This window comes from Simochromis diagramma, unplaced genomic scaffold, assembly GCF_900408965.1.
Source record: "Simochromis diagramma unplaced genomic scaffold, fSimDia1.1 OVJJ01000590.1, whole genome shotgun sequence".
In the NCBI taxonomy this organism is placed as follows: Eukaryota; Metazoa; Chordata; class Actinopteri; order Cichliformes; family Cichlidae; genus Simochromis; species Simochromis diagramma.
The window spans coordinates 108,640-124,887 of NW_024387057.1; the positions used below are offsets into that span (position 1 = coordinate 108,640).

The 16,248-nt window shown below is 38.7% G+C and overlaps 1 long non-coding RNA gene across 1 annotated transcript; it reads right to left on the bottom strand.

Annotated features, from left to right (window-relative positions):
* Positions 1 to 2,422: 2,422 nt before the first annotated feature.
* Positions 2,423 to 6,479, bottom strand: LOC120741969. The gene is made up of 3 exons (XR_005697728.1): positions 6,293 to 6,479; positions 6,038 to 6,070; positions 2,423 to 2,467 (listed from the first exon to the last, which is right to left on the bottom strand). It is a non-coding gene; the product is annotated as an uncharacterized LOC120741969 (long non-coding RNA).
* Positions 6,480 to 16,248: the final 9,769 nt, after the last annotated feature.

The following is a 16,248-nucleotide window of genomic DNA, read 5'->3' on the forward strand; positions in this document are numbered from 1 at the left end:
AAACAAAGTCACAATAAAACTATTTATAGCTTTCAAACTGTAACACAACATTTTTAGTAAAACGTACAAGTATTTACTTTGTACAGTTGTCTTTTATTTATATTCTTTATAAATAAATTTATTATTTACAAAAAGTTACTGATTTTTTTTTTTAATGAGTTGTCTTAAGTCTGATTTACTTTCACAAAGATGCGATCTTTGAGGTGTATAAACAAATCAGTGTGGATAAACAAGAAAACACTTTAGATTAAATCTAGAAACAGGATGAGGAGAGACTTTTTTTAAATCCCAGGATTAGTTAGGCTCTTGAAGAAGTTACTCTGTCAAGGCCGATCCTTAATCTCACAATCTTAAAGTAGACACAACAAAACTGAAGTTCTTCTATTTTTCTATTTCCATCTCTCCAAGTAATCCTGCTGTCAGAAAGAGAAACAGAAGAACAGACTAGTCCCCAAAGACAGGATGTGACAGTAATGACAACTTTATACAAGACTTTTCAAACTCAAAATTTCACAACTCTTTATAGGAGCAGAAGAATAAATAAACAAAAGTGACAAATGTAGAAAAAAGCAACACAGTTCAAAGAACATTAACATGTCGAGTAAAACTGGAGAATTTGTCTCATGAAAATATTACTTAAACGAATTAAAAGGAAGTGACTGACTCCATGTCAGACTCCAGGCCATGAAGCACCTTAAAAGCAAATAATTAAATCCTGAAATCAGTTTGAAAACATGCTGGGAGCCAGTGTAACAGTGGGACAGGTGTAATCCCATGTGATGTGATTCGATGTGATGTGATGTGTTTGAGTTGGTCTGCAGTCATTCATCTGATTGTTTGATGAGACTGTTTCAGTGATTTAGGTTTGAAAAATCAAAGCATGTAAAAATGGTTTCCTGTCTTTAAATGTTGTAAAATGATTCATAACTTATGTTGCAATTAATCCAGAAATATTTTTGTTATTGTCTTGAAATTTTCCAGCAGAGAAGCAGCTGATGGCAGCGTGTGTTCAGCGTGTGTTCAGCATGTGTCCAGCATGTGTTCAGCATGTGTTCAGCTTGTGTTTAGCATGTGTCCAGCATGTGTCCAGCATGTGTCCAGCATGTGTTCAGCTTGTGTTCAGCATGTGTCCAGCATGTGTTCAGCTTGTGTTCAGCATGTGTTCAGCGTGTGTTCAGCATGTGTTTAGCATGTGTCCAGCATGTGTTCAGCATGTGTCCAGCATGTGTTCAGCTTGTGTTTAGCATGTGTCCAGCATGTGTCCAGCATGTGTCCAGCATGTGTTCAGCGTGTGTCCAGCATGTGTTCAGCTTGTGTTTAGCATGTGTCCAGCATGTGTCCAGCATGTGTTCAGCATGTGTCCAGCATGTGTTCAGCGTGTGTCCAGCATGTGTTCAGCTTGTGTTTAGCATATGTCCAGCATGTGTCCAGCGTGTGTCCAGCATGTGTCCAGCATGTGTTCAGCTTGTGTTCAGCATGTGTCCAGCATGTGTTCAGCGTGTGTCCAGCATGTGTTCAGCTTGTGTTCAGCATGTGTCCAGCGTGTGTCCAGCGTGTGTTCAGCGTGTGTTCAGCGTGTGTTCAGCGTGTGTTCAGCATGTGTTCAGCATGTGTTCAGCGTGTGTTCAGCATGTGTTCAGCATGTGTTCAGCATGTGTTCAGCATGTGTTTAGCATGTGTCCAGCGTGTGTTCAGCATGTGTTCAGCATGTGTTCAGCATGTGTTCAGCATGTGTCCAGCATGTGTCCAGCATGTGTCCAGCATGTGTTCAGCATGTGTTCAGCGTGTGTTCAGCGTGTGTCCAGCATGTGTCCAGCGTGTGTCCAGCGTGTGTCCAGCATGTGTTCAGCGTGTGTTCAGCTGAGGAGATTCAATGGCAACATTTAAAGTTTCTCCTGAGTTTAGCTGAAAGACATTAGCTCACATTCAGTTTTGAAACAGTGATGAAAACTCTGCGTTTGCAGCCACAGACACAAGGCAGCTGGGACAATGACAATTGCATTTATTTTTTTCATGTTACAAACACATTTTTTTTCTTTTCCGGATGTTTGACTCTGAATGACGACTGAATATTTTTATAAAGGAAAAACTGTTTTACATGACTTTGGATACTAAACTAAAAAAAAAAAAAACTGCAGTACTGTTTAAAGTATTTTGTTGTGTTTTGGGAATTAAAATGTGTGAAATGTGTCCAACTTACCTGTTACTTTCAATGTGGTGATGTCACTCCACTCTGTCCAGGAAGAGTTTCTTCTGCCCCGACAGCTGTATTCTCCACTGTCAGACTCAGCAGCGCTGCTGATTCTGTATTCATTGGATGTTGGAGGTGTGTTTACCTCAGCTGTTCTCCATTCATACGTCCACTGAGCTCCTTCACCTCCCTGAATCTCACATCTGACAGTGACTGTCTCACCGCTGTATATCTGAGTCCAGGGTGGCTGCAGGGTCACAGTGGGCTTAGGAGGAGCTGATCAAATAAAACATAGCATTAGCAGACTGATAATTTGACTTAAAAAATCAACAATAAAAGTTGTTTTTATACTTTTTAAATGTTTTATACATTTATGAACATACAATCCATTAGTTGTCAGTTAGCTGTTGTTTGCTAACAATGCTGTTAAACCTCCAGTGGTGGATTCAGAGCTGGAGATTTAAAGATAAACGAAGTGAAAAAACTGCTGCTATAAGTAAACATACGAGCAGTTTGGGAAAGGCTAACATAGCAGACCAGTCTCTCCTAAAATGAGGACAATCATTTATTATTGTTTTACACTACTTTTGTTAGTATTTTGTTCTGTTTTTGGATGAATTGTGTAATAAAAATAAAATAAGTGAGGAGATGCGTTTAACTTGTATCCCTGAATCTTATATCTGACAGTGACTTTCTCACCTCTGTATATCTGAGTCGTGGATGGTTGGAGGGTCACAGTGTCACGGTTCTGGGTCCGTTGGACCCAGTATTTTGAGTTCATTATGTTTTGGTACTTTTGCATCATAGATTTTCCTTTACGTTTCTCTGGTACTTGGTGTTTCAGTTATCTTGGTGTTTTTCTATATTATGATTTATGATCTGATACTGTTGTGATTATGATTATCATTTAGTAGCCTTTGGTCAGTGTCAAGTCTGTCTCTTTCATGTCTGTGTCTTACGTTGTCAAGTTCTGGTTATCATGTCTGCGTCTCATTATGTTTCCTATTTTATTTGGAAGAGATCCTGTGCTTTTATATCATGGTTTATGTTTTGAGTCCTTTGATGTACTGTTTCTTGTTTCCCTGGATCTCAGTTATGGTTATCTTAGCTTTAGCTCTTTGGCTTTGTTATATGGCTTCCCTGTGTTCCATGTTATGTCCACTGTGATGTTTTGTACCACGTTTCAGGTTCCTATGTTCTGTCTCCCCAGTTGCTGTTTAGTTTGCGTGTTTTAGAATTCAGTCAGTGTGTTTCCTGTTCTACTTTGAAGGTCCATGCCTCATGTGAGTGTTTCTAGCTTTGCTTGTCTCGTCAGTCCTGATTTCTCCCAGCTGTGCCCTCCTTCTGTGTCTCATTCCCTCGTTATCCCTCTGTGTATTTAAGTCCTGTGTTTCTCTTTGTCAGTGTCGTAGTCTCCCTCATGCTGTGTGTGCTTCTCCCCGTGGTTCCTGGTATACTTTATGTTTATCTTTCCCAGTTTAGTTTAGTACCGTTTTTGTGTTTCGCCTTTTGCCAGCATTAAAGCTGTGTTTTTGAGTTTACGTTTTGTCTCCGTGAGTTTGCGTTTGGGTCCTCTCCTGCCTGCCACACAGCTGAATCTTGACACACAGTGGGCTCAGGAGGAGCTGTTCAAATAAAAATATATCATTATCATTAAAAATCTATCCTGGTTTTATTGCTCTTGTTAATTGTAATTATATTTTTGTGTCCTGGTAAAAATTTGACTAAAAATCAACAATAAAAAGTTTAGTTTTTACCAAACAGATTAAATGATATTTAGACTCTACCAGCAGAGTGACTGAACACAACCAGGTGTGCACAAATCTAAACTGTGACACTGAACATCGACGCATAAACACACAATATCATTTAAACAACCTCAGTTTTACAGTCAAATATCACACAATTTACTTATTTCCAGAGGTGGGAAGTAACGAAGTACAAATCTGTACTTTACTTGAGTATTTATGTTGACATTGTGTTTTTCATAGTGTGAAGCATGCTGCAAAACAAACTGAGGTAGAATCACTGTGTTATTTAAGGCTGCATGAAAATCCTCTACAGATTAGTGCAGGATAAACAGGTTAGTTTGCTGTACTGTGATGGATTTAAAGGAAAGACCAGTGTGTGACTGGTGCACAGTGACAGTCCAATATAAAGTCAGTATAAACAGTGTACTGTGAGTGTAGAGACGAGGACAACTCATGAAACGTCTGCTTACATCAGACTGAATTCAGGTGGATAAATCTGTAAAGAGCAGCAAGTCAGCTGATCACAGCTCATACATTAAGAAAATCTACTGGAGCTCTCAATAGAAAATAGCCTGAGCCATTAAAAACTGATTTTAGGGCTCTGCACCGCTGAATCCCACTTTAGACTCTTGTCCATTCTCTTCCGCTTATCCTTATCAGGGTCGCAGGAGGCTATAGACTATCCCAGCTATCATAGAGCGAGAGGCAGGGTACACCCTGGACAGGTCGCCAGTCTGTTGCAGGGCTAAGACAGAGACACAGACAAACATTCACACTCCCACATATTTAAAATAATCAATTCACTTAACCCCACTAAGTGCATGTCTTTAGACTGTGGGAGGAAGCCGGAGTATCTGGTATTTCCTTTCATTTTTATCCATGTAGCTTTGTACAAGGATTTTGAGAACTCCAAGAGTTAATACAAAAGCGTACACTGAGGTAAGCAGCACACATGCCAATATCAGTGAGATACACTGCACTACTCACACAAATCATCATCTTCTTGTAAATCTGTACTGTAATCTGTTCAGATAAACATCCATGAAAAGAGAATTAGTCTGTATGAAGGCAGCACACTCTTAAGTGCAAAGTGCAAAGTGCAAGTGCAAAAACTGAGCGAGAGGGGCTGCTATTGTGTGTGTGTGTGGATAATAGCAAACACTGAGATACATTTTTTGCATGCAGCAATGAATTTTCTTCACTCAAAATTAATTTCTCCTCAAAATGCAACACTTGCACCTGCAATTTTTTTTTTTTTACGTGGGGTCAGAATAGTGGCACAAAAATAACGCCATATAAAACCGACTGACAACTGACTCCATAAATATACAAGATGGTGATGAGGAAACACACGGAGAAGACAGCTGAGGGGAATAAACATAATGACACAATACAGGAAGCAAAACTGAACACAGGATGGGACACTGTCAAAGTAAAACAGGAAACACTGAGACCTACACCTGAGACACACGGACTTGACAACAACAGTGATAAACAAACAGGGAGGCAATAGCAGAGACACAAGGACAGGAACAGATTTACAGTATTTAACTGTTTTTCTACATGATGAAGAAAAAGCTGCTGTGAGAAAGAGAGAAACCTGTCGGCACCACCCTTTGACTTAAATTGTAAGAAACAAATGTGTAAAAATAGAAAGAAACTTCTGGCAGCTCATCATTATTATATCTATACTATATTTCTATAGTAGATGCTGAAAAATAGAAACATTTCTGTTTACCTGCACTTTAATCATTTGCTGTTTTACCTGTTTGGTAGTTGTTGAAATGGTTTGGCCTGTACCACTAAACTTGCTGTCTTCAGAACATCTGCCCCCCTTCTTTCTTTCACATAATGGTATGATCCCAGCCTGTCTTTGCATGTGATTGGTGCGCCCATCAAAACACGGATTCGTAGCAGGGCTGAAGATTCAGCTCCCACATACCGAGGGTCCATTAATAAGTGGCTCGCAGGCCGGAAATAATTGTATCGAGGGCCGAATGTGGCCCGTGGACCGTAGGTTTGACACCCCTGATTTCGAGCATTGTAGGAGATAACAGCTACATATATGAACTGGAGTAAAAACAGTGTTTCTTACCTTCAGCGTTTCCACAGATGACTGTACTGAGCACTAAAATAATGAATAAAAACTCATCAGATATTATACTTCAGAGTAAAGTTTTTTTTAAAGGCTTTACTCTGATTATTGATTATTGTAAATTTAGGGATGAACAATAATCACCAAATTTCTCCTGTTTGCTAAACAAGCTCTAAGCAGTGACTCACTAATTCTCAGAGATCAGAAACATTTTAATTAATGGTGCCTTTCAAACAATGTCAGACGTGTACTTACAGAAAAAGCCCATCATGCAGAGCAAAGAGAGCCCCATCGTCACATCCAGCCTGCTGCACTCTGATCCTCAGATAATCACAAACAGTTTTACTTTGCAGAAAAAAAGAGAAGTTGTGTTTTGTTTGGGTGTGACAGAGTTTTTCTACAGGTTCTTCTTCTGATTGGTCTCTCTGTGCTTCCTTCCCTTTTACACCAAACTCAAACAGCTCCTGTAGCTTTGACCGCAGCAGTTTTGTGACATGTTTTCCATCGCTTTAAGTCATATCTTACCAGGTCTTTTTTTTTACCGTGACATGTTTTCGCAACGTCCCCTGGATCATTATCATGCTGCAATGTTACTCTTCCTGCACACTGGAAGTGAATGTACCAAAACCCCTTTTCTGTTTTGCAGCCTGTATTTTTATATCTAAGTCTTTTTAATGATTTTTTTATATTTTGATTCTTTATCGGAGGAATTATGTTGAAATTCTTCTTTCATGCTGCATAAAAATATCCAGAGATTTTATCTGACTCTTAGCTGAAACATCATCATGCAGTGCTATAATAAAAATGCTCCTTTGACCTCAGATCTGTGAATGTTTTCACCTTGTGGTTAAATTCTATGTTTGGCTGACACCCAAACAGAGTAAATGACTCACTGTGTGGTTGAACTGAAACTAAAGACCTGTATGTTTCACAAATTAGATTAATAAAGACAACAAATAAATGTATCTTCTATTGGCACATCAAAGTGAATGTTACATGTTACCAACAAAGACTATGTAATTCTCTCCAGAGTCACATGCAGACGAGGTGACCTTTACTAAAGCTTACTGAAGCTGATCATTTCAGGCCTCAATAGTAACAAATGAAGAAAACTGAGTTACAGATAACTGATCACTGGAACACAGAGACTCTGGGTCATCACAAAATCTTCCATATGGTCTCTATCAAGGTCACAAAAGTTTCAACTTACAACATAAATGAGAATAACATCCTGTATGATTCGACAGAAGTTCAGTCTGTTTAGCTATGTGTAGACTGATATGTCAGATGATATTATGGTGTCCCTACAATACGAGTGAATAAACTCTTAAACATTATCAACATTTATTCATTATTTTCAGTTTTACTGTGGATTGTAATTATTTATTAAAAAATAAAAATCATTTGCAGAAGGTCAAAAACAGAGGAGAGATGTCAGGATGTTTTTGTTGTGTATCTAATGGCATTTTAATAATTATTCCTTAAATCATTTATTTTTATATTTTTACTCATGTTGCCATAATAACTCTAAACTTGAATGCATATTGAGTAAATACACAAAGCACTGAAACAAACCCCATGTTGCTTCATTGTGTTAAATATTTCAATTTGGTCATGACCAAACTTCCAGTTCCTCTTTACACATCCTGAGGTTTGATAGCAAGAATAAGACATTATCACAGCACAGAGCCAAAGTGTTTTCAGGAGACATTGAGATTCATTCTGTGGGCTGATGGAGAAAAACATGAGATCACTGAGGGTTTTTAAGTGCAGATAAGCCTGCAGCTGCTTGCAAACTTTCATTCATACTTCACAGAAATACTGACACAGGGTGAAGGGTTTTAGAACGGTGGGTTGATGCAGGTGTGTGTCTTTGTGCATTTATGTGCATGTGCCCACACCCCTGGGGCTCTGTCCTCAGCTCGTACTGGGGTGGCCAACCTCTGACAGGATCAGCTGCCGTTTGGTTTTTAGGTGATCTTTCTTTTTGGCTCCTTGTTGCTTCTGCTGGTGTGGACACGTGTTTGTTTTTGGGTCTCCTGGATCTTTCTCTGTTTTCTCTGTTGTGTGTCTGTGAAGGTTCTCAGTCATCCAGGTCATCGTAGTCAAAGCTTGCAAAGAAAAGCATCTGGACTTCTTTAAGTTGCTTGAAGACGTTTCACCTCTCATCCGAGAAGCTTCTTCAGTTCTAAGGTCAAATGGTGGAGAGTCCCACCATTTGACTCTCTGTTGTGGTTTTGCATCCTCATGATCACGTATGTTTTATCTCACACACACACACACACACACACACACACACACACACACACACACACACACACACACACACATACATGAGGTCATTGATGTTTGTTTAAGTGCAGAGATGGTGCAGATAGACTTGCAGCTATTTGCGAACTTGCGGTTTCAAAAATGTTAACACAATATTTTCCATCAGCCACGTCTCTTTAAAAAGTGATCCTTCCTGTCATGGTCTGATCTAAAGGTCCGAGTTTAAAACACCAGTAAATACTTTGTGCAAATAATTGTGGTCTCAGTCCCTGCAGTTTCAAATCTTACTGCATGTTAATTTAGTAAAACAAGCTCCTCATTAAAGTCAAAAAGGACAAGAAAGCACTTGATTAAAAAGCTCCTTCCTTATATATGCTGACGTAAAACAAGATACCAGCTACACAAAAGACTGCTGTCTGAAACATGCTGCATTTCCTCTTTCCTGCATGGCACAGATAAAAATGAGGCCTTTCAATAGATTAAAAATAAAATGTGGCAGAATAATTTCATTGTACATGTACAATGAGAATAATAAATAAATAATAAATAAATAAATAATAAAGGGCTATTCTATTGGCGGTGTGAAGAGGGAAGGAATGAGGATTTGACCCAAAATGCAGACTCTTAGAAAAGGTTAACTTAAACCCAGCTGTATTGCTGGAATACAAAAAAAATGCAAAACTACAAAAAAATTATTTGAAACTAAACGGCAGGCAGAACACACAGCCGGACGATGAGGGAGACCGCGATGCAGGACAGAGAGAGATGCAGGCATAAATACACACAAGAACAAACAAGGGAACAAACCACAGGAGGGAATCGTAGCTAAGAGGAGCTAAGGAAGCACAGCTGGACACAATTTAAACTGAACATGATGCACAAAGCACAAGTGACTATCAAAGTAAAACAGGAAGTGTGCAAAATGCACATTGAGACACAGGCTGTGTCCAAATTCAGGGGTAGCATTCGTCGATGGCTGCATTTGTAGGCAATTACGTCACAGCGACGCGACGAAGGCTGTCCAAATTTGAAGAGTTCTCCAAATGTGGTGACAAATGTGTCCTTCATTTCCCCAGATTTGAAGGATGTGTTGGCTGTATCGTTCGTGGCCCACCATATCCCAGGATTCATTTTGGATTTCAGGATTTCAGTTTGATATGTTTTAGGGAACAAAGACCAAATGGCTTAATTTCTTAAAATGAGAGGAGAAAACGATCACCTCTTCACTGGGGTGAAGAATTCGGCCACTGTGGCATGGAGGTACAAGAATAAATCAATTTGCACATCATATTCATATGAGTATGGTTTTATTAACCCTCATACTGTACAGAACCGGTGATGTCCAGACGGTATTCCTCTTGTGTTCTGCTGTGAAAACTTTAGGCATTAACATACTTGCCATGGTTTTTCTCTCTTCTCTTATTTTTTGTGTGTGATCAGGACAATTCTGGAGAAGATGGGCCTGCATGGGAAAGTCACCCCCATGCAGGCTAGAAGAAATGGGATAACTGAAGGGTGGCTGACTCATAGACGTCAGCAGTACCTAAAGAAAAAAACAAGCCAGGCTCACATTAATCATTTTATTACAGTTACACTAAAGATCAGAGCAAAAACAGAAACACTGTGTGAGTCAAAACCAGGACTGTAAGATCTTTAAATGTTCTTTGAAAAACTGCTGAACACAAACTGAACCTGAGAAATGTTTGTGTTAATGGAGGTTTAATAAAAGTAAATATTAATAATGATAATAAAGACTGTTTTTCAATGCTGACCATGTTGAAGAGAGCCGTACACATGAGTTTCATTCTGGTTGACTCCATGATTTGTGGAGGAGCCCGGACTGTGACTCTCAGACTGGATCGACCTAAAACAGGAAATAAACACAATAAACTCAAAAGTAACTGATGTTTGTTTAAAATAATAATAAAAAGTATTTTACCAACCTGGTGAAGCAGGAATCTGTGAAAGAGACAAATGTTATTACACATGTTTGTCATGTATAAATTGTTCCACTGATATTTTGTGTCATGAGATCAGAATACATGTATATGTGTGAATAATTAAAGTGTATGTAGTAAATAAACTCTCTAATACAGCATGAAAAGAAGAGGCTCTTACACTTGGACTGTCTGCAGCGATACAACAAGAGCAGGAGAATAATAATGAGAGAGACTCCACAAACCAGTCCAACCATCAACCACACAGGAGATGAAGAGCTGTCAGCTCCTGACACAGCTGCTGAAATGACTAATAATAATTAAGTAATAATAAAGTATAATACTTATTATTATACTGCATATTTCAGTTCTCACAAAATAGATCCAGGTGACTTCAAGCATTAAACAGACAATCTAATGTTTCTTCTCAAGCATGAAAATCATTTTTACAAAATCACATCAAATGTTTTGATCCTGCTCACCTTTAACTGACATCCAGCTCTGTGCTGACTCTCTTCCTGAGTACTGACACTTGTAGAAACCTTCATCAGACTTTGACACTGCAGAGATCTTCAGCTCCCCTCGGGTATCATTTTGAATAAGTTTGTCATTGTGATAGAAAAACACATTGGAAAGTATTTTTTGTGTTCTCAAACTGCAGCTCAGACTAACAGAAGCTCCCTCAGTCACAGGATGAACAGGACTCACCAGGATAGGACCATTACCATCATCTGTGACACAATCACACACAATTGTTTCAGTCACATCAGCTGGTGCACACTTTTAGGAAAGCTGACAAACAATAATAAGAACAGATTGTAAAAAATGCTTTTCATTATGAATATCTGATCTTGTGTATTTATAACTGCTGTATGTGTCGTACTATACTATACATTCATCATCTGGTCATCTTCAAACCCTCTCTGACATTATCATAGCTCTTAATAAAAATGTTTAATATTTCTGCAGAATTCTTTCTAAAATTTTTCATATTATACTGGCCAAGTTAAAAACATATAATTATCAGGACTTTACCAGCTTTAACCCTGATCAGCACTAATAAAACAGACAACACTGAGTCTGACAACAAGCCCTGAATCACACAGACAGTAAAATAAATGGAAAGCCAAAGAGCCGAATACTGACATGTTTAAGATGATCCTGACTTTTTTTTATCTTTCTCCATCTCTGAGTGAAGTTAGCTCTCTATCTTTTGTCTCCCTGTTAAATACAGCAGCTGGACCTTTAGCTAGCACTCTGCCCACAAGCTTTATAGAATAGTGTCTGAAATTGCCAGAATCCAGAATGTCCAAATGTCTTTTTCCTTGTCTTCTTTGAACTCCTCCCACACCCAGGTTTTTCCTTCAGCCACTGCCCGAGCCATGTTTTTCTTTGCCTGCCACTACCAATCAGCTGACTCCAAAGTCCCACAGGCAAACCAAGCCCGATAGGACTCCTCCTTCACCCTGATGGCTCCCTTCACTTTTGCTGTCCACCAGCTGGTTCATAGGTTACCACCACAATAGGCATCAACCACCTTTCAGCCACAGCTCAGTGCACCACCAACAACAGGGATTCCCTGCTGTTCCTGGGACACACAAACCTCCGCTACAATAAGGTAGCAAGACACAGAGTGCATATAATAATAATAATTATTATTATTATTATTATTATTACAATACACGTTAACTGGACTGTGTAAGTGCCTGGCTGTGACTTCCCCGAGCCAGAGGACCTCAGTATAAAGAGCCAAGATGGCTTTCCACTTACAGAGGAAAATTTGCCCAACCACTTGCATAAGTGTTATGTTGTAACTTTTAACTTTTGATCTGCATCTTGAAGACGTAAGCAGCAGTGAGCTGCCATTTATTATTAGTCTTGGGAGGTTAGCTATTGTTTTTTGGGTTACTTCTTTTGGGTTTGTAATCTCAGTTTGCAGTAGACATTTCTGTGTGTTTCTTATTTTGGGTTAAGTCCTGTGTTTGTAAATCTGTGGAATAATCAAAACATCTATTCTTTATTTAAATGTTGTTTCTGTGCCCCCTTGTGACTTGCGGATAACTGATGCGTTTTCATGTTGGATCTCAGCTTCAATGACAGGACGTAAGATGTAAGTGTAATCACACATTTACGAAGCACTTTTCAAAGTCCATATTTTAAAGTGCTCTATAGGAGCAACAGAATAAAGTAGAATAAAGTGGCAAATAGAGGAATAGGTCAGTTAAAATAATTTCTAACAAAGACAAGGGGTTTTATTATATAATAAGGGATTGCCACAGACAGTAGTTGCAGTTTAAAGATGAACAGTGTATAACTGCTGCTATGATTATTCTTTCTACTCTCAGTGTGGCCGTGAGTTTAATGCTCTTGGGTTTAGAGCAAAAATAAAATAAAGCATGGTTTGTTAAGTAAGTCTTGTAGATGCCTCCATCAGAAACAGTGATCACAGCCTCTGAGCTCAGTGGAACAAAGAAAGTCTGCAAACCCACCACATCTGTCACACACATAATAATAATAATAATAATAATAATAGTGGATTGCATTTATATAGCGCTTTTCGGGGCCCTCAAAGTGCTTTAAAATTCCACTATTCATTCACTCTCACACACTGGTGGAGGCAGCTACAGTTGTAGCCACAGCTGCCATGGGGCAGACTGACAGAAGCGAGGCTGCCATATCGCACCATCAGCCCATCACCAGTAGGCGGTAGGTGAAGTGTCTTGCCCAAGGACACAATGACCGAGACTGTCCGAGCTGGGGCTCGAACCGGCAACCTTCCGATTACAAGACAAACACCCAACTCTTGAGCCACGATCACTCCCAGCTACATACCCCAGCTGCAGGTTTATTTCTCCCCTTCTTCTGCAACATTGACTTCAAAACTAGGTGAATACCTGAGAATGACCAGGTGAGCCCACCTTGCATGAACTTGCATGAATTAAGTACAGCTCCACACACATTTGCAAATCTGCCGCAGCAGAAGTGCAGCAACAGTCAGGTGTAAATAGACAGAAAGCTGAAAAGCTGGTGAGATGTAATGTGATTACTTGCCAGTATCTTCAATGCTTTAAGCAAAATTTTAAGACTGTTCAGACATTGTGCACACTTACAGATTAATTTACACATTTAGTCAAGATTGAAATTTTTCTTTTTTGCCATTATACAAAAATATAAAACGTAATTTATTTTTACCAATTTAAGAAACAAATTTCATCACTCTAAATAAAAAATATTTATTAATTATACACAGATTGAAATACGCACACAAAAAGTCACTATTATTCAAACACCAAATTACAGAGAAAAAAAGTATTTTTTGTCCTTTTTCCAGTAGAGCCCATAGACATGTAAATATGTGCCACTGTACAAATCTGTGAAGAGGTGTAAGCCCCAGAGGTGTGGACTCGAGTCACATGACTTGGACTCGAGTCAGACTCGAGTCATTAATTTTATGACTTTAGACTTGACTTGAAAATATGTTCTAAGACTTGTGACTTGACTTGGACTTTTACACCAATGACCTGGGACTTGAATTGGACTTGAACCGGTTTACTTGAAAAGACTTGATATTTCACCCCAAATATAAAATTTAACATGCATATTATATAGAGATTGAAAATGTGACGTCATTCAGGGGTAAAACCTCAAAGGATTCTGGGAACTCGTGGCAAGCGGTACTAGCGCACGCAGGCTTTCAATTAAAATCAGTTATACAGCGATAAAAAGAAACACAAAAATGTCAAGAAGCTGTTGTATTATTAACTGCAATAGCCGGTCGCATGACAGCCACGGGAAGCCGACGGGTAAAGAGATCGGTTGTTATCGGATTACGTCGTTGAAGAGAAATTGTTCAGCCATGTTTCCGAAGTAACAAAGACGCGACGGATGGCCTGGATTGCAGCCATTCAAAGATCAAATATAACGTCCCAGAACACTCCAGCTCACAGGTTAGTCTGCTCCAAGCATTTACACGAAGGTCAGTGTTTTTTAGTAGTTAATACGTCATTTTCATAACATAATTGGTGATATAGGTTACAAGCAAGTCTGGCGCTGAACAGAAAATGTCGCGCTATGCTCCTTTATTTATTGTGCATAAATAGTGAATTGTCCTGACACAATATTGCGTTTCGCTTCTGTTATTATGGTACATTGACAAAAACATATACTTTTATTCACAGGATAAAACAGGTTTTTTGTATCACTAATTGCCCAGTACGATTACAGCATACAATATTATTGTCACTGCTACATTTCTGTGATGGGTACCAGAAATTATTTCCACTGCTAATTAATTACCGTTGAGCTCAAAGGTCCTATTAATAAACGGTTAACGAATGTGTATTTATGACGACAATTTGTGAGACTGGTAAACTTATGATAGGTACGATGGTCTTTACTTTCTACACGGTGCATTTCAAGGTCCTGCACCCATCCGTCAGTAAACTGTACCTGGGCTTGTTGCAGTGACCGGAAGTTACTAAACTTCATGAGTGTATGCACTCACTCCAAGAACCGTATGATTATAAATATGCATATAAATATGCTAAGATGAGATAGCTGACTTCATCTAACTAGCAAATGTTGTCCAGGCTACGTTGGTGATGCAGTTTTTTTAATGTGTATGATATTTTTGTCATGCGATTTTAAAGCTGGTCCTACAACCGCATCCAAGAATAACATGCAGCTTATCTCAGAACTGTCGGTGAAAATTATTCTTGGAGCTAGGTTTAATTGAGCTGCATTTTAAAGAGGTGCAATTTCACAATTTGTGTATATTTTCTAAGTTCACTATTTTGTCATGTGTTGAGAAAAACACAGATTTTAAAATTACATGGTCTAATATTTACATTTAGCATATAACTGCAACATGCTTTTTTCGTTTTTTTTTTGTTTTTTTTAAAGACTCGAAAGGACTTGAAATTCAAAGTTTCAGACTTGTGACTTTACTCGGACTTTTACACCAGTGACTTGAGACTCGACTCTGACTTGCCTGACATTACTTGAGACTTGACTTGAGACTTGAGGATAAAGACTTGAGACTTACTTGAGACTTGCAAAACAATGACTTGGTCCCACCTCTGGTAAGCCCAATGCAGGAGACAAAATTACATAAATAATAAGGAGCTCTACCAGCTGATCGGTCTTTAAAAAGTGAGAACAAAAGAACAAAACAGGTACACTGACAAGGAAAAAAGGGACGATTTAGGCATGACTGGAAATGAAAGACAGGTGAAAACCATCTGCAAAGTTGCAAATGATATATGTAGACAAAACAATTTCTTACCTTCAGCCATTCCATAGATGACTGTACTGAGCACTAAAATAATGAATAGAAGACATCAGACATTATACAACTGACGAAATCAAAATCAATATAAATTAAGGCTTTTTTTAAAAATGACCCACAATCATCAAATTTCTGTGCTCCTATTTGTCAAACTAAACAATATAACTAAAATAATTGTAACACAGTGTGTAACTATAAATGATCCAACATTCAGTAAAAAAACCTCACAAGTCTGCTTTGTTCCAGCTCTCAGGTAAACAGGTTAAAGCAGTGACTCACTGTAATTCTCACAGCTCAGAAACATTTTAATTAATGGTGCCTTTCAAACAATGTCAGACGTGTACTTACAGAAAAAGCCCATCATGCAGAGCAAAGAGTGCCCCATCGTCACATCCAGCCTGCTGCACTCTGATCCTCAGATAATCAAACAGTTTTACTTTGCAGAAAAAAGAAAGACAGAAAAGAGTTGTGTATCGTACAGATAAGACAAGAGTATTTTTCTACAGTTTTTTCTTCTGATTGGTGTCTCTGTGCTTCCTTCCCTTTTCCACAAAATTCAAACAGTGCCTGTGGCTTTGACCGCAGCACTTGTGCGACATGTTTAATTTCCTGCGCATTGCAAACATAGATGTTTGTTTCTTGCGTTGTGTTGTTTCCTTTCTCTATAATATACAAACGTGTTCTTTTGCTTGAAGTCAACATATTTGACCAGGTCA